Source organism: Camelus dromedarius, chromosome 4, assembly GCF_036321535.1.
Source record: "Camelus dromedarius isolate mCamDro1 chromosome 4, mCamDro1.pat, whole genome shotgun sequence".
Classification (NCBI taxonomy): Eukaryota; Metazoa; Chordata; class Mammalia; order Artiodactyla; family Camelidae; genus Camelus; species Camelus dromedarius.
Window position 1 is genome coordinate 58,798,531 of NC_087439.1, and position 22,460 is coordinate 58,820,990.

Below are 22,460 nucleotides of genomic sequence, written 5' to 3' on the forward strand. Positions count from 1 at the left end.
CATTTAATTTATACTATACTCCAATTTTTAAAAAACATTTGATTTATTATCTAGCAACCTTATTATTTGCCCTTAACTAGTAATCTGTTACTCTGTCTCTTCAAAACAAATACATGCCTTACTATTGTTTTCCTATTATTGGGTAACTTTCTTGAACTTTCACAAGAAATATGATTAAAATTTTACAATATACATTGCAATATCTAAATTTAAATGCACATAAATATAATAATTGATTAATTATACTGAGTACAATTTTAATTTTATTTTTAGTTATATGTGAGTCCATCTGATATACACAAGAGAGGAAGCAATTGAAGGAGAATTTGGATGGGCAGTGTTGGTGATTGAAACCTTCCAAAGTCAGATGTCTGTGTATTCTTTCAACTATATTTGAACATACCTACCCAGGTAAGAATAAGTGATTGTTTATGTACTTAACATCATTTCAAAAAAAGATTTGAAACTATAAAGATGTTTTTATTTTGTACCAGATATTAAAAAAAATACTTTTATTATAGAAAATGGTAAAATACATAAAAGCAAAATAAAATTGAAATTATGAATAAGTCTATTTTCTAAAAATAACTTGTTACTTTGTTCTGTATCATTTGTTTCTTGTTTTGTTGGTTGGGCTAATATGTATTTGTTGTTTAATTTTTTATTATTTTTGTAGCAAATCTGTTTTGTTCTATTTGAGAATATGAATTAATGATTCAGAATTTTTCATTGTATCTGTTAATATAATCATACACTATTTAAAAATATTTTTTAGATTGGGTTTATTATTCAGAGAATGTCCTTATAGATAAAGTGATATATACATTGCTCATTTTGCATTAGTAGAGTTACTAAAATTAGCTGTGGTGTTTTAAAGGCTTTTATTGCTGAATTTACCTCCAGGAGGTAGTGATGTGTTACAGTTTTCAGTAGCCATTTTGGGAAAGATTTTTTGACCCATCAACTTATATTTTTTTACTCAAAGAATTTTTGTAACAAAACCTACTTTGTATTGAATTAAAAATGCAAAGCTAAGACAACATTCCAAATTTTGGTTGCAAGCTATAGCATCCTTTCCTCACATGTATTCAGCCAATATATCCCTTACACAACCAAGTCTAGAAAAAGAGTAAATATTATATATATATAATCTTTTCCACTGTCTAAACATACATTGTTTATAGATGACAGCAAGTATACATTTAGTCAATTAACATTTATTGAAAACTTATGATTGCACTAAGCCCAAGCACTATGATTATTTGAGCAATGATGGTGGTGATGGTAGACATTAGGTACAGGAAGGCACAAAAAGAGTTGCTAGTTGCTTGCTTCTTCTAATTGTGAATAAATTATGGCAAGATAAGAAACATATTTCAGTTCCTTAGGTACAGGTAGGATGTATTAAGTGCCAAGAAAAAGTAAAAGGAAAGGGCAGTTATTGATGATAATACTGTAGCTTGGGAATCGAACCCTTCACAAACAAGAGACAAGATGAGTTGTGCTTTTCAGGGAAGGAAGAACTTGGCAGGCTAATATTTAAATGGAGGGCCAAGTTGGAGCAAAGATACAGAGCTGAGAGAGCTAGCAGATATTCAGGATATGGGAATAATAGGGTAGATTTAGCAGAGTCATGGGAAATACGTTCTGGGATTTGGATCCCTATACTTCGGCATTTATATTTCATCATCAAATGATGAGGGATGGTTGCAGGGGGGTCAGATGATCTGTGTGGTATTCTAGGAAGCTTAATCTAGCAGTGAAATGTGTGTTAGACTATTGAAGAGAGAGCAAATCCAAAGGGAGTGAGAATAATCTGTAGGCCTTTCTGTTTCATTTTCATTGGCATCTGGAAACACTTTATTTGCCAGGCACTACAGTAGGAACTGTAGAGAAAAAGATAAAGACATAATCTTCACTCTTGAGGTGCTTATAATGTAATGGATGAGACATGCATGGCAAACAAATGAATATAATACACCATGACAGTGTAACAGTTGTGTCATATTCAAGGTAAGACTAAATGATAACTAATTATATTGAGATGCAGTTACGGGGTTATCAACTGATACAGTTTTCCCAAAGACATCAAGTCTGATCAACGTTACCCTAGAAGCAGTGTTTCCAAACCTTGCAAGAATTCAAACAAGAAGTAATGAAACTTTATCTAGGGTGAAAGTAGTGTAAATAAAAACGAGGCAGTGGTAGAAGTGGTGGGAGGTTGAGGAGACGGTCTTTTCTTTTAGGCAAGAGGGGCACGTTGATGGCATTAACAGATATGAGGGAAAAACAGGAAAAGTGGGATTTTTGTGTTGATGAAATAATAGGTTTGATTTTGAACACTGAGGATTTTTCCGCCCTGCTCTCTCACTGTGTTTTGCTCATACCTTTGCTGGTGCACTCACAGCATTTTTAAATTTCATTGCAATTACTTATGTAATTGAGGATTCATTTATTTACTATGAAAAGTCCAAATACAAGTGAAGAGTACTTGGAGTAAAAAGAGTAAAAATAAGTTACATCAAACAAAACACTTGAAGTATGAAGTAAAGACCTGATTTGATTTATAGCCACTGTATGTAATAATTTAGCTTTAGCCTTTCTAGCAGTCACAAAAGTGGATATATGTTCTTGCCCTAAGAGCTTAGATAAATTTATTATAGGAATCTTAGTGTAATGGACAGGAAAATTGTCCTTACCACTTAGAGGTGCCTTAAATTTTACATTGTTGAAAGGAAAGGGAACTTTGTTAATACACAGATATAAGTAGGTGAGTTTGCAGAAGTTAAGAATTCAACTTCTCCAGGAAGTCCTTCCAAACTTTTGGAACCTGGACCAGATCTTTCTTCTATATGCTTTGTTCCTTAACACCATTTACATTCCTCACTCATACCAGGCATCCTGATTTTATCTGTCATTTCCTGAGACTAAGATTTTTGAGGATCGGGTTGTCATTTATCATTAGAGATATAAATTCAAATCTAAATAAAACTCACCACAGTGTTGTTTTTACAGGCACTCCATAAATATTTCTTAAATGCAAAATTGAGTCCATTTCCATGGCTTGTCTTAATCATGGCTGACCTAGCCTAGATGTTTTCGTGAGCTCCATATTGGTTTTCTATTGCCGTATGATAAATTACTTTAAAACTTAGCAGCTGAAAACAGTGCTTACGTATTATCTTAGTTTTCTGTGGGCTATAAATCTAGGCACAGCTTAGCTGATGCCTCTGGCTCTAGGTGTCTCTTGATGTTGCAGTCAAGCTGTCCACTGCAGCTACAATCATTACAGAGCTCAGCTGGGGCTGAGGGGTCCACCTCCAAACTCAACCATGGAGGGCCTCTCTCTGTAGGGCTGCCGCATGATATGGAAGCTAGCTTCCTGGGGCCCTGGGGCGAGAGAGAGCAAAAGTGAGCACCCGTGATGGATACCACATTCCTGTATAACCACACCTAGGAAGTATCATGCTGTTACCAGGAGAGTAGGTTCTTGTCTTATCACAGAAAGAATTCAGAGGTGTGATATGGAGGTCAAGAAAGTAAAGCGAGGATTTATTAAGCTATACTATGCTCTCAAAGGGAGAGTGGGCAGACCCAGCTGAGCAGCTGTACTGAGTTTCTTTGGCAAGTTGGTTATATAGGGTGTAAAAATGAATGGCTGGAATATTCATTAAAGAAGGAGAGGTTTGGGGTCATATTCCTTGATTTTCTTCCCAGCTCCACCTTCCTGAGGGCAGGAGAGATTTTTGTCCTTATGTAGTCTGGATCGGAAGTGTCATGGGGTTGGTGCGTGATGGGTACTTCTCATCTGCAAGGCTAATTTTATTGAAATGAGGGCATAATGAGGCAAAGGTTACATTTGGACACTGGAGATTCCTGCCTCTTCCCACCTTCGTTTGTCTGCTTCCAGGACACTTGTCACCTCAAAAATGTCTGGTTTCTTATCAGTCTGGTGGTTCCTGCTTTTCTCTTTCTGCTCAAGGACCCCCCGTTGTTTACAAGATGTATGGTTTCCTGCCATTTGGCCTGTTCCCCTCTTTCCCTGCTCATACCTAGCTTTCTGCCTGCTCTCACAATCCCAGCTGTGGTGAATTGAATGATGGCCTCCAAAAAGATATGTTCAAGTCCTAACTCGTGTTACTTGTGAATGTGACATTATTTGGAAAAAGAGTTTTTGCAGATGTCGTTAAACAGAGGATCTTGAGTACAAACATGCCAGATTAACTAGATGAACCCTAAATCCAGTAACACGTGTTCTTATGAGGCACACACAAAGGAGAAGACACTGTGAAGACAGAGGCAAGGACTGGTGTGATGCAACCACAAGTCAGGAGTCACCTGGAGCCACCAGAAGCCAGAAGAGGCAAGAACAAAATCTCCTTTAGAGCCTTTGCAGCAAGAGTAGTCTTTCTAACACCTTGATTTCAGATTTCTGGCCTCCAGAACTATGAAAGAATAAATTTCTGTTGTTTTAAGTCACTCAGTTTGTGGTAGTTTGTTATGGAAGCCACAGTAAATTAATACGCCACCCCTTGTGCAGTTTTCTGTATTTCAGAAGTGAGTCATAGGTCCAGCCCACATTCAAGGGCAGAGGATCACAAAAGGGCCTGAATCACTGGAAGAGGTCACTGGAAGCCATCTGAGAGCCTGTCTGTCCCATCAGACTTCTCCATTTGTTTGTTGTCTGTTTCACATATCTGTGTAGATGGATCAAATGCCACAGGCCAGAGATTAGAATCATTATCTTACATTCTTAAAATTCCTGACCTTTCTTCCTGTTTTCTACCTATCTGATTAGAATTACTATTCATTTGAATAGTCAAGTTGGAAAACTTAAGAGTTAATTTGAATTTCTACTTTTTTCTTCATACTAATAGCCTTTAATTGATTAACCAGTCTTTTTCATTCTGTTCCTTAAATTTTTCATCAATCTTTCTCTTCAATCTCTCTCCTACTCTTTGCAGGCGTCCACGATCTCTTTCTAGAAGTAGCAGTATAGCCTCTACATGGTCAATCTGTTTCAGAGCTTTTCCCCTTTAAACCTTTCCCTGCAAAGTGGTTTGGAAAGCAAAGTGGGATTATGTGATTTCCTTCACTATTAATATTCTCAGGAAAAAGAAGACCCTTATGATCTGGCTCTCAACTTCCTAAAATCTGAACTTTGTTTTTAATCATTCCTTAATACAGATCCATAATTGTAGATAAAAATTTCCAGATAATATTGTGTTCTTTCATTTTTGCTGGTCTTTGTCTGAGATTCTCTTTTTCCAGTAAGCAGATAGGTGCTTGTTTTTATATCCAAAGCACCTAGCAGAATGTCTAATATAATGGCCAGCACAGAATAGGTTTTCATCCATTGTAAATTAATGTCAAAGATGAAAGAGATGAAGGATGAAGAGAGGAGAAGAGCCTAAAACATCAATAAAATGGCTAAACTCACACACTAGCCTAAGAAGGAAACAAATGAAAGCAAAAGGGAAGTTACGGACTGATGATGGAGCAAGACTGGCTGGTGTTGGGGGGATAAAGGCAACTGTACATTCAGTGTAAACGTGCAAAAGAAGTAGAAGGCAGAAAGTGTGGCAAAAAAAACAGTTTTAGTTTTGACACCCTAAATGAAGTTTGCATTCAAATGTGGCTATCATGTGGTTTTAAACTTCTAGGTATATTAAAAAATACATCCTCACGGACGTGACAGTGTTTTAGGTGGCTATTGTAAGGAAGTTGATGCAGTCGTTCGAGATAATGAGTAGTGTAAGTAGATGACAAAAATGTGATGCAGTGTTAAGAAAGTAGCAGATAGGATCTAGAAATATAATTTCTTCTGCCCTCTTCGGCTGTAATAAGTAAGACTAATAGCACTCTTCTCTGAAGACAGTCTAGGGAAATCCCTCAGTGGAGAGTGGATTCAAATCCTATTCAGAAGGTGTGTTATGCTTGATCAGCGTTTAAATACAAAAGGAAATAAACTTTAAGCCCTGGGAGAGATTGGAGAAAGCCATTTTGCTTTCACTGACTTTTGATTGTACATTTACCATTTACATTCAGTATATCTGTATGTATAAACTGTTATTTCTAGTCTAATAATTAATAATAGTCACATTGATCTTTACCTATACAATATTAACATTAGTTTTCATTTAATGATGAGATTTAAAAGAAAAAAAAGTTTTGTATATTTATGTAATATGTAATGGCAATGAATGGTTTCTTCATAAATTAATTGCTATTTGAATGAAATAGTGAAACTTAGGAGAGTGATTTTTCATCAAATATATTAGTCTATATGTTGCAAAGTGGTGAACTGTGGGCCTTTTAGTGTAAACTAGTTATTCATGCTATGAGGATATTATTTATTATGTCAAAGCCTTCTGTTTTTAGAGGTAACATTCTTTATAAAATGGTTTGCTTTGCTTTTAGAGAATGATCTATATTGAGAAAAAATTAGTTTGGTAAAAAAATAAAAATATCTTTAAAAAGGATAATTTTTACATTGAAGACAGAAATAAATGAGGGAGAAGAATAGAATTTACATAATTATGTGCAATGAATGAAGAGATGGAAGTGGATATCTCAGAGAAGGAAATTGGTAAATCATGAGTTTTGAATCACGTAGTTCATCAAATTAGGTAGCCTGACAATCTAAACTGAAAACTTTTTGATCAAGTGATTATCTATGATGATCAATACCTATTTAGACAAGCAATCTGTACTGTGTAGTAATCACATCTACATTTGAAGAGTATCAGTTAATATCAATTACTGTTCTTAGGTTGCAAGTAACAGAAACTAGTTCTGGGTGCTTTAAGCAAAAAAGGCATTTTGCTGGAAGGATATGGGTTAGCTCAAAGAATCAGAGGGTCATCAGAGAAACAGTTCTCAGAAAAGACAGGAGCCAGAGTGTTTACAGGGATCTAGAAAGCAGGAAGTGGGGAGAGACTCTGAAGGGTACTGCCATGGAGCTAAACCTGGACCAATCATGTGGTTTAATGCTCTTCCTCCCACATTCACTGAGGGACTCTGCGTGGCTGGGTTTGAATCACTTACTCTTTGCCAGGAACCATAGCACTTGATTAACATTCTCCTGAGACTGCCAGCACGTGGAGAGGGTAGATTCCGCAAAAGAATTTCAAAGTTTTGGGACCATTATGGGGAATCAATGTGGACAAGTGTAAACAATCAATGTTGCTAAAACTTTCATTCAGAAAGGTCATTCGAAAGCCATCAAACTCTAATGGCAATAAAATCTCAGGTAATAAAGATTTTTCCAGCAAAATTGACATCGATTAAATAATGGTGTTACTCAGGTTTCAATAGATATCTACTAATATGAAAAACTAATTTGTTTTTTCTTTTATACGTATGTTTATTAATTCTCTGTCATGTGCCAATTACTGCCCTGAGCAGTGAACATAAAATTATCAGCAACAGAATTAATCCTGGCTTTGCATAGAGCTGATAGTCTAGTGAGAATTAAAATATGTACAACAGTATATTGCAGCAAGTCTAGAGCAGGAGGCGTTTCAGTTTCCTAGGGTTATTGTAACAAAGAGCCACCAACTAGGTGGCCTTAAGCAACAAGAATTCTAGAGGCTAGAGGTCTGAAATCTAGGAGTCAGCAGGGTCATGTTCCCTCCAAAGACTCCAGGGGAAGGTCCTTCCTTGTTTCTTCCAGCTTCTGGTGGCTGATAGTGTTTCCTGGCTTGTGGCAGCCTGATGCCAGGCTCTGGCTCCATGTGTAACTCTGGGTGTGTCCTTGCCTCCTCTTGTAAAAATACCAGTCATTGGATTTAAGGTCTATCCTAAATCCCAAATGGTTTTACCACAAGATCCTGAACTAATTACATCTGTAAAGATTGTATTTCCAAATAAGATCATTTTCTGAGGTTCTGAGCGAGCATGGATTTGGGGCGATGGTGTTTAACGCACTCTAGGGAGGGTACATGATACTGCTGGTGTCCCTAGCCAGGTCCCTGAGCCTAAACTTGGGGGATGTTAGAGAAGGCTACCTAAAGGAGATGTCTAAACTAAGGGTGAATGATCAGCAGGAGGAAAGGGGTGTATAGCAGATCCTCCCGGCACTTTGATGAAGCACAGTTCATTGAGAAAGCAGTTCAGTGCAGCAGCAGCAGAGAGCGCACAGGGCAGGGTGGAGAGAAGAGGTGCCGGTGAAGAGGTTAAAGGGACAGATGCTAAGGGACCAGGTGAGGAATTTGACGTTATCTTGAATGTAGTGGGGTGCCACTGAGGGAATAAATAAAATGCAAAAAGAACCAAAGTGAAAAGAGCAAAACTGGGACACGTCGCTTCATCTACAGTAAGATCTCAACACTGTATCTGGCTACCTTTAATATTAAATACTGAAAGTAAATGTACCTAAATGTAAGGAGTGGTTATTCCTAGGTGACTTTAATTTTATTCTATCTAATGTTTTTAAAGTACAGTGGATCCAAGGGTCATATACTACTTTTATAAAGAGGAATAAAAAGCATTTTGGGGGTAAATTTTAGCACATAAAATGTGCCTGAAATAAGATTTTCATAGCATGGTGCTTTTAAAAATAAGTAATTGATTTCAAGGATTGGGTATCTTTTGACTTAGAAGGAAAAAGAGTTGTGAGTGAATAAAGAATTCCCGCACCTGAGCTAGTATTTCATAAAATACCTTGAAATATATATGGGGATATGGATTTTACGTCCTCTGTTGGGTTAAGTAACTATTGGATAAATTAGGGGAAAAAGAACTTCTACTTTTTGGACATAAAGTAGAAAATAAGTTTAGATTGAAAGCATCTTGATTTTGAAAACCATGTCAGTGAATGAGCAATTTCATAAAACCCAGAAATTGATCCTTTTATGTAACTTGTCATCAGTGATGCCAGATTGCCTTATGTAAGGTGATTAGACATAACATTCCTGTGAAGATTTTACTAATTTTTCTAAGACTGAAGTGGTATTTAGATTTGTGGAATGCAGAATTAGAGCTTTAATATTAAATCGACTTTACATATCCAAGGGTCGTGCTATGAGAACAGGATATATTTGCATGTTCTTCTGTTTTTTTCCACCCAGTTTCGGAATATTAAACAATTATTCCATTAACATGTACTGGATGATATGATGAGGTAATTGAAACTCTCACGTCATCTTTACGGTCTGTTCTTTTTTTGCAGTTACCAAGAGATAACACAATGTAATTAATGTCTCATAATAATGTTTATAAAAAGCTGAATGCTGGCTAGTACTTGCAGTTAGGAAAATAATTTGATACTTCCGTGAGAGGTTTTTTTTCCCCAAAAATTTTGATAATTGCTTTAGTAACATTGTTTACTTTGATTCATCAATAAAATTATTTGCTAACCCTGATCTGGGAGGAAGTATAAATATTTTGCTGTTTAAGGACAGTTCAAAGTTCAAACATTTTACTTGCTGATGACTATAAAGTAAGTAGACCTTCTTTCTTTAAAAATAGCTTTAAATATACCCTAGTAATAGATACACTAGAAATACACTTCTTGATTAATTCTTTTATAAGAAAATATAGATAATAATAATTATAATAGAAAAAATATGCTTACATTTAAATGGAGATTTTGATTTTCTCAAAGCAAGTTTATATTCCTTATACCATTTAGGCTATCACAAGAATATTTTAAGGTGATTTGTCCTATGCAAAATTTAACTTAATTAGGACTATGAACCTGAAATTCTACTCAGAAATCTATCTGCTTGGAGTTTTTAGGCTTATTTTCCCCCATTCTTTCTTGGAGTTTTGTAAACTCTTGAGAATCAAAAATCTCCATGGCATTCTTAGCAGCATTAATACCATTAATTATAATTGACAGCACTTCCATATTGTTTTGTGTCAGGCACTGTTTTAAGCTATCTATACAAATGATCATATTTAATCCTCATTGGAATATTTGGAGATAGGAAACTCAGTTTACAGATAAGAAAGCTCAGGCAGAAAGAGGTAGAGTAAACTTGCCAAAGGTCACATGGAAAGATGGGGGTTCAAACCCAGGTAGTCTTTATTTCACCAACTATACTCTGCTGCATGAAGAAGGCATATATTAACATGAGAGAAAGCATTTTAATCCAAAAATATCAAACACCTTGTCAGTCTTCACTTGTCATCTTCTCGTGGGCAGATCTGACATATCTCTCTATTCTAGACACATTACATATTTCATTTTCTCCCACATTTCTGTATTTCATTTACTTCAGATCCCTTAACTCTTCTCTTCTCTCACCTCATATTCAGTTTTACAGTTTTATTTATACATTTTCTAGTATAAAGAGATTCCAAGATAAACCTCCATTAGGATGAAAACATCATTTTGAAAATGAAAACAATAGTTCTGTGTCCTAAGATAACACTTGTGCAAACAAGAAGTTTTCAGGGTCATGAGATTGAAAGAGCTTTTGAAATCCCCTTTCATAACTTAAACTTATACTAGATATTTAATTTTATTTCCAGAAGAAAATTACAGATTTTTTATTTCTAATGATAAATCAAGCACACACAGTAATACCCCGCTTACAACCTCAAATTCCTGGATGGAACAGGAAATAAGAGTATATGATTCAATTCAGAATGGTATTGGAAAGTAAGTCAGAATCCTCAGTAGATCAAAAAGTTTGAGAAATCTACAAAAGGGTACAGTGTCAGATTTGAGAAGGAAGCCACAACTTGAGATATGCACTGAGGAGGACCCTTACCAGAGGGGGCTGTGGTGGCACTAAGGATACACCATTCTCAGAAATGGCAGGTTCCAGATTCCTGGAGAAGCCATGAATCCAGGGAAGGATAAGTTGCCGAGTTGTGATACAACCAAGGAGTAATCAAGTATTCAAACCTGCAGAAGCCCTGTTTGTCTTCTGTGGTCTGGGCAGCGAGCATGTAAGTTTAGATTAGGAAGAAAGTGAAGTGCTCAGATATTAGCAATGATGAGGAAAATCAGGGAACTCAGCTACGAAAGTTGCCCTTAATTCCTTCTCTCTCATTGAAGACAGCTTACAGCACTAAGATAACAAGAGTTGATAAAGTTAAGCAGAGTCCTATTAATATATAATAGCAGAGGGATGGGAGAGATATTCTTTGAACAGAAGAGAGTAAAGCAGAAATCAAGTGAATTAAAAACTTAAATCATATTCCTTTAACATTTCAACTAGGCCAAAGTTTAAATGAGAAATATTTCAACCTGAAATTCCAGTGTATATTCCAACGTTAGAAATAGTTAATTATCAGGAATGAAGATGAAGGACAAAGGTCATTATATAGTTTCAAAACAAAAATTATTTTTTGAGAATGCTACCTTTTTTATTGTTTTGTTTTGCATAATTCTTTCCAAAATTACAGTATGATGTCTATTTTTTATGTTATAACATGGTCAAATATTTCAACTCTACAACCATAGAAAATATTTCAGTCTCAAATGGTGTCATAATCAGAGTTTCAGTGAGTTTTCTGATAAGTGTAGCTAGCTTGATAGCAGGGAGAAAATTTTTTTGCTTGTGTAGAATTTGAACTGTTTATTCTCACTTCTCAATGACAGAATAAACAATGCTGAAGAAAATAAATTCTGATAAAAAACAAAGTATTTGAATGTGAAGAAGTAAAGAGAGCACCTTTTCATCTCTATCCTAATCCTCATTTGGGGAATAAATTGAACCCACTTTAAAAAGCAGCACATGGCACTCGAGTTTGTCAGGCTTTTGTAATGACTGGATTTTTATTCTAGAAATAACCAGATGTGTGCATGTGTCTATCTGTGTGTTAGGGCATAAAGAATTTTTTTTTTTCTATTTTCTGAACTTTGGAAGTTTCCAAAGAGTAACAAAGTATTTTCCTTGTTTTTATTCCAAAATTATACTGTAAATTTTTAGGTTTTTAACACTGGCTTGTTTCTTTCTGTTGCCAAACCTAGATATAATGTTATCTAGCTTTATTAACCTATTATTCCTAAGCCTAACAGACTTCCAATCATATTCTTAATATTTCATTGCAAACAGACTCCTTAAGTTAGTGTGGAAAAGATGTTGGGCATTTTTTTCCTCTAACCCTGATAGCCATAAATATAATGCTAAGGAAAATTGGAATCTTTGGGAATCCTTTGTTTTTTTCCAACTTGCAAAATTGCTGGGTCATCTGTGTTTTCAGTAAAACAGAATTAAGCTAGTTCAGCAACTAGCAGTATGATTTGGTATGATGCAGAAATAAAGGCAGTAATATATATTACTTAGCATATATTTTTAAAACTCCACTTACTTAGTGCCTGCTTTGTCTCTGGTAGTGAAGTAATTGGTATTCTCATATGTATCCAACATTTGCTTCTTAAAAATAACTTCTGCATAAGAAAACTTATCCTTCTCATCATGCAGGTGAGAAAACTGAAATCTGGAAGGATTAAGTGACTTGCCCAAATATGTTCAACAAACATAATACTGAAGACACAGCTCAGCTCAGGCCATTCGGATTGAAATTGGTCATTTTTTCAGACTTTTTAAAAACTTTGTGAACATTTCTGTTGTATTCAGTTCTGCATTTGTGTTCCTTTTTTAAAAAAACATTTTTAAATTAAGGTAGAATTGATGAACAATACTATATAAGTTACAGGTGTACAATATAGTGATCCACAATTTTTAAAAGTTATACTCCATCATAGTTATTATAAAATATTGTCTATATTTCCCAATTTGTACAATAGATCCTTGTAGTTTATTTTATATCTAATAGTTTGTATCTGTTAATGTCTTATCCCTGTATTGCCCCTCCCCTCTTCGCTCTCCCCACTGGTAACCACTACTTTGTTCTTTGTGAACCTGCTTCATTTTTCTCATATTCACTAGTTTGTTGTGTTTTTTATATTAGACACATAAGTAATATCATACCTTATTTGCCTTTCTCAACCTGACTTATTTCACTTAGCGTCATACCCTCCAAGTCCATCTATGCTGCTGCAAATGGCGAACTTCCACTTTTAATGGCTGAGTAGTATTCCATCATGTATAAAATATACCATATCTTCTTTATCCATTCATCTATTGATGGACACTTCATTTGCTTCCATATCTTGGCAATTGTAAATAATGCTGCTATGAACATTGGAGTGCATGTATCTTTTCGAATGAGTGTTTTTGGGTATTGGGAGGTATATATCTAGGAGTGGAGTTGCTGAATCGTATGGTAGTTCTGTTTTTATTTTTTAAGAAACTTCCATACTGTTTTCCACAGTTCCTACACCAATTGACATTCCCACCAACAGTGTACAAGGATTCCCTTTTCTCCACATCCTCACCAACATTTGTTATTTGTGTTCTTTTTGATGACAGCCATTCTGATGGGTATGAGGTGGTATCTCATTGTAGTTTTGATTTGCATTTCCGTGATAATTAGCATTGTTGAGCAGCTCACAGTACTTCTTAATAAATGTTATTAAAGATGTATATTGCTGATATATTCAGAAATAATATCAGCTGCATAAGAGTACAGTACAAGATCTGGCTACTTCTTATACTTTGTCTTGATTTTCCTGGCCTCAAGCCTACAAGGGTGAGAATGTAGCTATGGGCATTTGAGGACATTATTCTAGCCTTCCTAGGCAGGTGCTTTAAGTTGTTGGAATTGTTGGTTTCAGTATGGACCTGTGCTACTTAGTCATGATCTGAGATTGTATTTGTTTATTCATGGACTCTTCCATTCCACAGGTATTTATTGAACAAACACCACGTGCCTGGTACTCTTCTAGGCACTGCGGATTCGATAGGAAACAAAATAGACAAAATCTCTGTCCTTCTGCGGCTGACTTTCCAGTGTGAGAGCATCACTGCATTCTCTTCTTTCTCAATTTCCATGGCCTTGAATTAAGGAACTTCTTTAAAAATAGAACCTGCCTTTTCAGCTTTTTGCTTGTTTTTTTTTTTTTAATGGAATAATAATGGGAAAATGTAATGAAGTCATTAAATAACTGCAAACTAATGCCTTACAGATTAATCTGACCAACATGTAGAAGTTGTTAGCTTTCAGACGGTGCCACTATTTTATAGTTTGAAATTCCCATTCAGGTACAAAAGAATATATTCATAATCAGAAAGCCCCCTTGGGGGGTCTCCATGAACAGTGTTCAGAAGCATGGACTGTGTGAAGGTTAAACTCCACCTCTAACTGTAGCTGAGGATTTAACTATCTGTCCCTCCTCCCTTTCATCTACCTGCATGCCTCAAAGTTTCACACGTGTTTATACCTGTTCATTATGGACTGGTCTCTTCATGTTGTCAGAAAACTTATGTTAAGGGTACAGTTTGGGGTCTCTCTGAGAGTTTGCTCTAGAGCAGTATCTTAAGCATAATCTTTCTGTATCTACAAGAGTTTTATTGATTCCATTTTTTGAACTGTTTCTGTTATTTTTATAGAATTAGCCAGATGTGTTCAAATGTTGGCAACACCAAAGGTAGGACTACCTTACTGCCTGTAGCCACTGATGATGTTTTCAGGTAATTAGCCTGCAACTATGTATGAGAGTATTTTTTATGCATTTTCTGTGGCAAACCAAGTCAGAGGATTGCTGACTTGAACTATAGAATTGCTGCTGGATTTGAGACAGAACATCAATTTATGTGCAGGATGTTAATTTGCATGAGTCAGTGATTCTCCTCCAATTTTCCAATACTAGGAAGCATGTTCCTCCTGAGGTATTTTGTTTCTGTTTTTTTGTCTCAGGATAATATGTACTCTCTCTTAACCACCTAACAATTACTAACTGTAGTTAAGAGCTTCCCGGTGCTATGTTTAAATATTTCATACTTAAAAAATTGTTACAACAACATTTTCAGTCAGCCTTATAAGCAAATTATGCTCATTTTTTAATCAGCTTTTTGGTGCTTTTTAGAGTTCACCTTAATTATCATTTATCATTCCTCTGCAGTGATTCCATATTATTGGAACAGGATTTATGTAATCCAATTTTTTAAGAAAATGATAGGAAATTTGGCAAAACACAATTAAATATTATGTTATTCCTTTTCATCTTTAGTAAATATTTTATAACAGTGCCTTGTTTTCACTAATGATTAACCCAATCTTCGTTTAAATGCCAAAGCACCATGCTTTTACTGTGCACTTTGAAATCTTTGAATAGATTTTCCCATCATCTTTCAGTTTTTACAAAAGGTTTGAGCTCATCAAACAGCAAATTTGATTTAACAATTAATCTAAAACTGTATCAAATCAGGTCAGGAAGCTTTTCTTTGACTGGAAGAACTGTATCTGTTTCCTAGAACTAGTCCTCTCTTCCTTATCCACTGAGCTTAAACTGATGCTAAAGCCTTAATTCGGTGATTGCCCTGCTTTCTCACACCCCCTTGCTTTCAGATTCCGAATCCTGTCTGTTAAATCTTTTAAATATAATGCATTCACTTGCTTCCGTTCTCAGAGACAGCCTTGTTTCTCTACCATCATCTTTGGCCTGAGCTACGGTAACAGCTTTTTAACTCTTCTAGTATTCACTTCAACAATATACATATATTAATTTGTAAATTTACATGCAGATTTAATATCTTCCAGCCAACTTCAGTTGCTTCCTATTGCAAGGCTAAATGTGCCCAACAGGTTTCTTCCTGGTCTCATCTTCTCTTCAGCTCTATGTGTTGTCATTTCTTCCCCTTTCTTCACTCTTCATCCTTACTGGCCTATTTTCAGTTCTTTGAATGCCAGGTTTTCACACCTTCAGATCTTTGCACACCATGTTCCTTCCGCTTGGTAAACGTCACATCTTTCAAGTTGTAGTTTAAACACTGCTCCCTCAGAAAAGGACCACTTGATGTTTTTTTTTACACTAGTTAAGGTTTTCTTACAATATGCCAGCATAGCACCCTGTATATCTCTTTTTTTACTTCTCATGATGTGTGCAATTATTTTTTTCTCTAACTTCTGTCTTTCCTGATACTGTGTAAGCTCCGTTGGGCATAGGTTAATTCTGTCTTGTTCATTCACATTAAAATATCACCCACAATATAAATTCACAGTAAATATTGTTTAAATAAGGGACTGAATGATTGAAAGATACCTTTGTTACTACTTTTAAAGATGGGTTATTTCTTTTTTTTTTGGAATTAAAAATTTTTTAATTTTTCTATCGAAGTATAGTCAGTTACCATATGTCAATTTCTGGTGTACAGCATAATGTCCTAGTCATGCATATATATACATATATTTGTGTTCATATTCTTTTTTTTAATTAAAGGTTATTACAAGATATTGAACATAGTTTCCTGTGCTATACAGAAGAAATTTGTTTTTTATCTATTTTTATACATAGTGGTTAACATTTGCAAATCTCAAACTCCCAAATTTATCCTTTCAATTCCCTTTCCCCTGGTAACCATTACAGTGGGGTTATTTCTTGAGAGATCAGTTTATCCCTTTTATGTACCTTTTGGATTTTTAAATTCTCTGACATTGTCTGTAAATAAAAGAAATGAATAATTAAAAAATCTATACCTTTATCTTATGCACTAATTATGACTAAATGTCAAAATAATTATTTGGGGGCTAAATCATATTATATTAGTGGGTTATTGCATTTGCTGAGAGATGTTCCTATTTCAGTTTGCTTTTTAAACACTAAATTTATTTTAACATAGTAAAATAAGTTTAAGTTAGTATTGTTTTATAAGGAAAATATTTTTAGTTATTGATTGATTTTTATATGCTTCTAGTTGGTAACCAGTTTTTATCATATGTCTACTTTACTAAATTCTGTCATTTTCTTTACAGAGAAGCTATACAGATATATTTTTAATTGGAATATTAACTACAGCTCTGTATCCATTTGACAAATCATTTTTATGACTTATTAATATGATTCTAGCCAGTAAGGCACTTATTCTAAAGCATAACACTTCAGTAATCTTCACTGGAAAAAAAAAATAATGTATGTATTTTTTAGAGCTTAATTTAGCAAAAACTAAGTGAAGGATTTGACAGATAAGATGCTCGCCCTCCCAGGGTGTTCAAAAGAATGCTAAAGCTGGAAAGGCTAAATATGTCAGTGGCTTGGCAATTCCTCTGAGAACTTGACACTATTAATCATTAAAAGCAGTTTTTGTAATATGTCAGGGGCTTATAATTTTGTTCTATCCTAAAATTATATTTGTGACAGGAAAATGATTTCAATTTCTTTTATTGAATATATGTAAATTTCTTAATCGCACAATGACAGAAATAGTTCTGGTCTCTTCAAAAAATAAACTTTATATAATTAGAGTACTTTATAATTTCTTAAGTGGAATTAATTTGCAAGACTGTTTTAAAATTGTAAAACAGGCTTCTAACAGAGTGAAAAGGTGGTGTTTACAACTTCTTTGTAACAAATTATAATTCTCGGTTTTATGGAATATTATTATATCAAGAGTAAATATGCTATCATGTGGGATAAGTCTTGTGATGTTGGAATGCAGTGTTTAAATATGACTTTCAGCAATATTTAAGAACTTAAAGTTCACTTGCTTCATTTCATAGTCTTAAATGACTTTGCAAATAACTGATTTCTTGCTGTAGATTAATATGATCCTGAGAATTTTCTCCATATAGTCCATTGGAGCTTCTGATAGAAGTAAATCTAGGGAAATTGTGTATTTGGCAGACAAGAGTTAAGGGTACATTTGGGGGACATTTTTTTTTTAAAGACTGCAGCATGAAGACCACTGTGGTTTCTGTATCTCAGGGCTAGCTGGAATGATCTCTAATAGAATCTATTTCATCTAAGATTAAAGCAACTTGATCTCAGAAGACTGCAGGGTTATATACATATATTCATACATACATACATATATACATATATATATATACACATACGTACATATATACATATATATATATATCTGTTCGTGGAATGTAGCCCAGATAATAAAGAGTTGAATGATGATTCCTGGGAGTTGACTTTTGGAAGAGTCCCGTGATAATCTGGAGAATGTGACACTTACTCTTCTGCCCTAGCACACTTCAAAGATAAGTAAGTTTGGATGAAATGTTAACGTCTGTCTAAATCCTTTGTCATTGTGAAACAAGTCAGAGAAAAAAGATGGTTGCAACTGGAAAAGAAAGAACAGATGATCCTAGAACTTGCCCTCAGAAAAGGAGTATCTGAATGGGGTGAATTAAAGCTGCAGTTGAAGCCGGTTTTCTGATTGCCAGTCCATCTCTTTTATCACGAGCCTAAAAAAGCAAAAGATTGTTAAAACCTGGAAGGACATTCCTATTGAGTCCTGAAACTGAATGTTACGCAGTGAGAATCAAAGCAAAATGCTTTAATTATTTCAGAATTTCCCCCAAGATAACATGGAATGAGTCCAGCCACTCTCAGTTAAAAGTGAATTGTACGGTTTGCAGAGTGATCAAACCAAACCAAGGTGCCCCAGTGCTGTGTTTCAAGAACACTGCTGATTTATGAAGCCCTATTGCAGGAATCTTTTGCCCATCACATGACTAATTAATAACTAATAATATTAATTATGAAAAAGGAATGAAAGAGGTACTCATCTAAAACAAAGTGGGAAAGATACTTTGATAATTCTATTGAATGTCTATTGCCAGTTTTTTAAAAATTTTGTAAGCATTGTGTTTTCACTTTTTTAAATGAAATTCTTTCTGTGCAGCTTTCCTCCTCTCCTCCTTCCTTCTCTCCCTCTTGTCCTCTTTCTTCCCCCTTCTTTCTTCTGTTCTTCCTTTGGGATGCCTTTTTGGGGTGACAAAAATATTCCGTATAAATGTAATTAGATTATGATGAAGGTTGCACAACTTTGTAAATTTTCTAAAAAACCATTGAATTGTACATTTTAAATGAGTGAACTCCATGGTATGTAAATTACATATCAAGTAAACAGTTTTTACAAAGTGAGATGCCAGCCGGAGGTTAACTGAGGTGACTGGACTGGAGTAAGTAAAGCGCAAGGACAGCAGGTCTTTTCTCAGATTGACGACCGCAAATCACAAGGCTAGACACTCCGTTTCAGGACTCGATTGGTAAGTCCTTTCAGGTCTTAACAATCTTGCGCTTTTTAGTCTTGCGATGGAAGAGATGGACCGACAATCAGAAAATTGGCATCAGTTGCTTTAATTCACATGTATCAATTTGTGGACTTTGTGTCCTGCATCCTGGGAAGGGAGACAGTTTTTAAAATCTACTAGGTTTGATTCATTCTCAAGTAAATGCCAGATCACCGTGGTGAAGATTGAGCTTTTGAAAAAGTATAATTTCTATTTTTGAAAAACTTCTGGATGCCCGGAAAATATTTTTTGTCTATACCAGGACATTTTTCAAAATGCTTAGCAGTTAAACACCATTGTAAAACTGGGGCAGCAGAGAAAATCCAGGGAACGTGTGACCTTACACAAACACAAGGCTGTTTTGTTTTTGTTGTTCTGTAAAGCAGTGTCAATTTGGTTGTTTTTTTGCCTCACCTCACCCGTTATGACAGGAAATTCCTTTCCCCATTATCTCTTGTGGCATGGCATGGCTGCTTTTTAATGACTGTGAGTGCTTCTCAGGGAGAGCAGGGAGCTTTTAAAGCAGTGGGCTCATTGGATGATAAAGGATTGTTGTTTTGTTACATGTTTGCTCCAACTACTGCAGTTCTCTAAAATTATCCAGTAGTTTCTTTGCACTCTGCTTTCTGTACTGGAAGTTGTCTAGATACTCTAAGTTTCGGGAATAGCTCAGGTGACCTTTGTTAGCACGAAGGAAGGTGCATTTTACCACTTTTTCCCAGTGGTACTTATATGGTGTAATTTATTCCAATTAGTTAAAAATAGCAAAAAAAAATTATTATAGAATATCTAGAGAATTAGTTCATATTTATTCAACTGTGCTATTATTTGAAAAAAATTTTCACTTCATTTTAAAACACTGTTCCTTTGTAAAATATGAATGTATCCAATCTTAATGAAAGTTTGGTTTTATGGAAGTTTGACTTAACGGAAACAATTGTTTAAAATGAGAATTCAAAGGACCTTACTGATTATATGGCCTCACTTCCTCATTGACAAAGAGTATAGATTTGTGCTTTGAAAGAAGACCTTCTATTTCCCCCATTTAAAAATTTTAAATCAATCACAGTCATTAATAGATTTGTCAGCTCTACTCCTGTAAAAATTATGAAATTTTAAATACGTGGAATCCAAACTAACAGAGTTTATATTTTAACTTGGAATATTTGTGCATGCATGTGTGCATGCACACATGTGTATTGTGTTTACAGAGGGATGTAGGAGTTAATACAGTGATAAAATGTCAATATGCCAAAGTGTATTTTTTTTTAAACATTTTTTTACTAAAAGTTCAGGTCAAAAAGATGAAGGGTTATCGTCTCCAGCCCTTTGTTGTTGGTACTTCTGTCCACCATCAGTCAGTCACTCATCAATCAGTTAATTGTTTTTTTTGAATGTCCCATATGTGTCAGGCTTGGGGTTAAAACCATACGGAAGGCACAACTTCTGCATTTGAGAATTTCTTCAGTTTAGTGGTGTGCAAGCATGTATGAATTAATAATTTCAAATACAGTGAGAGAGAATACGTCATGTGTACAGAGGGAGTGACCATCTTTTGTGGAGTGGAGCACTCATGCGTGCTTAATGTGGGAAAAAGCTTTAGAAGCAGAGGGGCAGGTAGGGCTAAAGAATGGAAGTGTGAAGGACTCGAGCAGGAGAATCGAAAGTCACACCTTGTGGGGAGGGTATAGCTCAGTAGTATTGTTTGTCCTTAGTATACTACACAAGGTCCTGGGTTCAATGCCCAGTACCTATAAATAGATAGATAGATAGATAGATAGATAGATAGATAGATAGATAGATAGATAGATAGGAAGGATTACCTCCCCCCAAAGAAAATCACATCTTCATTTTTAGAAATATAGTTCTAATTGCTTTTTGCTTCCATATGGAAAAAACCTCAAATAGAGCTAAGTAACTGTTCATTCTTTTTATTCAAAAGTAAAGTGTTGAATCTCTTTCTTTATATTTCTTTATATAATTTTATATTTCTTGTGTCAAAAAATTCAAAAATAAAAAAAAATTCATTCACAATGTAGATAAACATTGAATACCTTCTGAACACACTTACTTCCTTGACCTTCATTTCTCTTTCTTTACTTTTCTATTAATCATGTGTATATCTTTTAAATATTGTATTTATTTCTCTCAAAATTCTCCAGATTCCTTTTAATACTTCAGTCCAGAATTCATCAGGTTTTATTTAAAGTGCTAATTAGTGATAAACTTAACTAGGAATTTGTTCTTATCAATGGCTTTTTGAAACTTAATAAATGTAGGCATATTTAAAAAAATAAATGTAGGCATATTAATTGGTTAATTTCTAGGAACAAATTCAGTTGTTATACTTGTACAAATACGTATATATGTGTATATGTACAGATAGTCATATGTATAACACATACACCACACACATACCATACACACACACACACACACACACACACACACACAGATAATCTATGTATGATTTATATATATACTCATAACTTCATTCCTGGAACTAAATGATAGGCCATCCCTTCAACATTTTCCTATATGAAATTTAATTATAGAAACTGATTTTAGACTTACTTTTCACTCTATATTATGAAACTCTGATATATTTTTTAATTGAATTGAATATGTGCACATCTCTTTCAAATATAAGCATTCAAATTAAATAGGTAATTTCAATAAAATATTATTAACCAATATTGAACTCAGGCAGGAATTTCAATTTAGAAAAAAAATCCTTGCAGCACATTAAAAAGAAATTGTCTTAACTGTCACGGAAAGTACCTTTTTTTTTCCCTAAGCCTTTTCCAGGGCACATGGGTTACAGGCTGTAATAAGACTCTTTCTTACTTGTGACTACTCTGTGCCCGTGTTAATTAGAGGCACTGACCCTATAAATGCACTGTTTGTGTCTCTGCTGCTTCAGTTTCCAGACCCCTGGACTCTTCAAACATCTCTTTGACCTCCTTTCTGAGAATTACTGCCTAGAAGATGAGTTGTTCACAAATCAGGTAGAGAGTCAGGCTAATCTTTAGTACTATAAGGTTTGCTTTTCAAAAGTCAGCCACGGATGGCTTCTTTTTCTTAGCTGTTTCCAATTTATTCATTGCTCCTGAGGATGAAAGAAAAGTCAGGTTTTACCAGCTAAGAGTGAGTTTTTGATAAAGTATTTGCTTATAATTGCACCCTACTTTTATATAGCACTACACGCAAAGAACCCAGTAAAGTATTGATATTATTTATCCCATTTTAAAGATAAGGAAATATCTTTATTCCTTTAAAACCATTGAATGTGTTTGTGGAAAAAATTTATTCCCACTTTATAACACTAGTGACAGAAATTAAATTCCAAACAATGTATGAGTTTCCCTTGGCTGTATAGGTAATGATAGCAAGAATTAGAACCTGTTTTTATC

At 34.7% G+C, this 22,460-nt stretch overlaps 1 protein-coding gene across 5 annotated transcripts in view; it reads left to right on the forward strand.

Moving 5' to 3' along the window:
* The window catches only part of GULP1 (GULP PTB domain containing engulfment adaptor 1), a 253,310-nt gene that overhangs the window by 98,518 nt on the left and 132,332 nt on the right, over positions 1-22,460 (forward strand). For all 5 annotated transcript variants that reach the window (XM_064484972.1, XM_064484971.1, XM_010991800.3 and 2 more), the window contains one exon: positions 274-411. The gene's annotated coding sequence lies outside the window, so the exon portion shown is untranslated. The remainder of the gene's footprint in view (positions 1-273; positions 412-22,460) is intronic.